Here is a 4,647-nt window from a genome sequence, read left to right as displayed (position 1 = left end):
ATTTTAAAGTTTTTCAAATGGATGTTAAAAGTGCATTTATAAATGGAATTTTAAATGAGAATGTGTATGTTGAACAGCCTCATGGCTTTCAAGATCACACTCTTCCTAATCATGTTTTTAAACTTGACAAAGCTTTATATGGTCTTAAACAAGCTAACAAAGTTTCTATTTGATCATGATTTCATTATTGGCACAGTAGATAAAACTCTGTTTAGATTTGTTAAAGATTCTCATATTTTGCTTGTTCAAGTCTATATTGATGATATCATATTTAGGTCAACCAACCCCAAACTATGAGACAAATTCTCTAAGTTGATGCAGGACAAGTTCGAGATGAGTATGATGGAAAAATTGACATTCTTCCTAGTTTTTCAAGTTTGTCAACTTGAAGATTACATATTCATCAACCAGGCCAAGTATACAAGGGAGCTGCTAAAGAAGTTTGAATGGAGAGTTGCTCAGCTGCTAAAGAAGTTTGGAATGGAGAGTTGCTCAGCAAGCTCGACAAGGATGAAGATGGATAGAGTGTCGATATCACTGCATATAGAGGGATCATTGTTTCTTTTCTCTACCTAACTGCCAGCCGTCCAAACATCCTATTTGCTATCGGCATCTGTGGAAGATTTCAGGATAGCCCTAAAAAATCTCACTATATTGCTGCTAAGCGTATTTTGAAGTATTTAAAGTGAACTCAAAATGTGGGACTGTGCTATCCGAAGGATTCCAGTTTCAATTTAATTAGCTATTTTTATGCAGATTATGTTGGTTGCAAGATCGATAGGAAGAGCACTAGTGGAACTTGTCAGTTCCTTGGTGATCGTCTTATCTCTTAGTTCAGCAAGAAGCAAACATTCGTCTCCACATCTACAGTAGAGGCTAAATACCTTGCTGCAGGCAGCTGCTACACTCAACTCTTGTGGATTCAACAACAGCTGAAGGACTACGACATTAAGGCGGACGAATCACCGATTTTCTGCGACAACACTAGTGCAATAGCGATCACATACAACCTGGTGTTGCACTCTCGGATGAAGCATATCGACATCCGACACCATTTTATCCGTGAGCATGTCAGTCAGAAGCATATTCAACTAGAATATGTTCCAATAGATCGACAAGTGGTAGACGTGTTCACGAAGACACTCCCCATGACTAAGTTTTCTTACTTCCGAAATGTTTTGGGTGTTGTGAACCTAAATTAATTTAATTTAATTAAACATGCACAAACTGAGGGGGAAATTTATTAATTAAAGTGACTGGACAAACGTGTGTAGACTGATGTATCAAATCGGACAGATGAGATCAGTCGTCTAAAGGAACCATGTATCGGACGATTTGTGCTTAAGCAACTTTCTTTTAAGCATGGTTAGACATCTGTAGATGTGCGTAACTAGACGCCATCCGAAGAGACGTATGTAAGCGTCTGTAGATGTGCGTAATTAGACGTCAGCCAAATAGACGTATGCTAAGCATCAGTAGACATGCGTAATTAAACGTCGTCCGAACAAGATGTCTACCCAGCTTAGACGTAAGGCATGCAGATAGATTAGACGACGTGTTGTCTAACTATGTGCGTCCTTAGACGTTTCATCTTCGGACGAGTGGGATAACTGTCTAAAGTTACATGAGATGTCTAAGTACTTTTCCCGCCCAGAAATTGAACAGACATATTTTTAAATATCAAATAAATGAAGACACATGTCTATAATTGTTTAAAATGTGACTAATAAATCTGACAGTTAATTAATGCACATTTTTGTAACTAATGATAATTTTTATGATGGTTTTTAAATGATGTCTTTTTAAATGATGATTTTCTTGGGAAAGCGCTTTAATATAATGACGGTTATATTTTAATGATGCCTCTTTAGGACAGGTGGCATTTAAAATTTTATATAAGGATGGATTACACGTCAAAAGATGCTTTCTTTGAGATTTCCAAAAAACCTAGAATCCTTTGTGCTTTTCATTTTCTCTAAAAGAAATCCTAATCTTCTTCATCTATATTTTTCTTCAAATCCTAACGAAGGCTAAGAAGATTATTCCATTCTCTCATAACATTATGCATGTAGATTTTGAATCTGTCTACGAGCATGAACAACTAGATTTCGTTCACATGTTCAAAACCCTAGAAGCATCTGGACTAAGAAAGTTCCTCGGTGGACCTTTCATTCTCCATGAAAAGGAAGTCTAAGAACTCTTTAGTTCCGAGAAGGTCGTTGGAGATTCCATTGAGGCGACGAAGAAGGGTGTTCAAATATCCATCTCAGAAGCCTCATTTGCCGAGTTCTTTGAGCTTCCATTGGAGGGTCACACATTTTACGTCGTGATTCCGGCCGAAATAATTTCTGAAATGCAGACCCTATTCTCGGACATCGGTGGTCCGATAAACATCAACGGGAAGAAGAATATTCTCAAATACCCTTTCTACCTTCTGAACGATATCGTAGCGAAGTCGATTCATGTGAGAGAAGGTCCTTCGAACTCTATACTCAAGAACGATTTGAGTATATGGTTGCCATAACCACCATCGATAAACATTAATAATTTATTATTCTATGAAAATGTTAATGATACACTTTAAATTAGTTTAATGAAATTGTAATTTTTTTCTATACTCAATAAGACTTATTTAAAAACACTAGCAATTTATTTTTATCTATCTAATAAATTTCAAAATGCATCTTTTCATTAAGTTCTCCACCAAACATAATCTCTTCATATCAATTTCTTCATCATATTTAAAATAATTGGAGAAGGAGATGAAGTTTTAATATTAAAGAAATATTTTGAATATCCTTTTACTAATAAATGTCAAGAAAAGTAAAATGAGATTGAAATCTAAGGTCGAAAGTCCTATTAAGTAGTTTATAGTTGTATCATGAGTCTATCTCAAAGTTTATATAGTTTGGATATAAAGGTTCGTTACCTGTATATTTTTGAAATAGAAATGAAATATTCTAATGCATATCCAAACTAATAAATTTTGAAGATGTTTGTTTAGTCGATACAATTTAATCGATTAGAAAATTGTTTGATACATTTGACAACATTTACCAAAACTCAATAAAACATCCTAAAAAAATATCAAATACTAAATAAAGATTATGTACAAATCAAAGCCAACTAAATTAATTCACCTAGCTTGTGCACTTTAGGATCTCATTTTTATCTATAAACATTTCACATATGTTTATTAAGTTCATTATTTCTAAAACTACTTTGATAAAAATTTATATTAATTTAAATATTTGTTAAGAATACATGAATACACAAAATAGTATTTTCCTCTTTTCTTTAATTCTTTTTATTGTTTCTATTTATCAAATTTAGTATATAAATAGTAAACAGTTTATCAGTTTCAATAACTAGTGAAAGGACACAAAAGTATATAAAATTATTATAAGATAATAAATCACATTTCTTTTCTTTTAAAATGATCACATATTGACATTGTCACACAATGTTCTCTCTTTCTAATATTGATTTATAAAATAATTTTTTAAGGTAACTACTATTTGAGAAATAGTTTGAGTTGTAATTTGTAAGATGATTAATTTCTTTGGACGGTTTGTGTACAACCCTAATACATTTCTATAACATAATATAATAACTTTTATACTATTATTTTTATAATGTAATCTCCTTTTAATGTGAAGAGAAATAATTTTAGAAATTATGTTATATTAAAAATATTATTGTAGTAACATAAAATATAGAGAAATATAAAATTTACTATTTTTTATTTAATAAAATGTAGCCCATGCATTTGCACGATTAATGATATAAAAAATGAGAAAAAAATTACAGTGAAAATGTGATAGCATTTTTAATTTACTCTCACATATATATCCAAGTTAACCACAACTCTCGACCCAGTAATTCTGACACTCTAAAAATTAAGCTTCATTATATATATAGATTAATTAGTTAAAAAGTTGAATTTATAATGTTAAAACGTTCTGCTTTAATCAAATTTTGTGTTAAATTTAAAATACAATGTCTTATTAGGTTTATTAGTTAAAGGGTTGTACTTATTTTGTTAGGTTACAAATTCGAAACATACATATAGCATTTTTAATTTTATTTTTAACCGTTTGAAATTTATGGGAGGGTCAACCCACAATCCGATCCAAGTATCTATTTACTCTCACATATAAACTGAGAAAAAGAAATTACGGTGAAAATGTGATAGCATTTTTAATTTACTATCACATATATCTCCAAATTAACCACAACTCTCGACCCGGTAATCCAGACACTTTGAAAATTAAGCATCTTTATTTATATATATTAGTTAGTTAAAAAGTTGAACTTATATTGTTAAAACATCTCGCGTTAATCAAATTTGGTGTTGAATTTAAAATATAATGTCTTATTAGCTTAGTTTGATTAAAGGGTTGTATTTGTTTTGTTAAATTACAAATTCGAAACATACATATAACAATTTTAATTTTATTTTTAACCATTTTTAGTTTATGGATGGTCAACCCATAATCTTACCCAAGTATCCATTTACTCTCATATATATATCCAAATTAACCAAATCTCCCGACCTGGAAATCAGGACACTTTGAAAATAAAACATCAATATATATATATTAGTTAGTTAGAAAGTTGAATATAAAATATAAAGTTTTATTAGCT

The sequence above is a fragment of the Impatiens glandulifera genome, chromosome 4 (genome assembly GCF_907164915.1).
Source record: "Impatiens glandulifera chromosome 4, dImpGla2.1, whole genome shotgun sequence".
NCBI classification, from domain to species: domain Eukaryota; kingdom Viridiplantae; phylum Streptophyta; class Magnoliopsida; order Ericales; family Balsaminaceae; genus Impatiens; species Impatiens glandulifera.
This window is presented reverse-complemented; position numbering follows the sequence as displayed.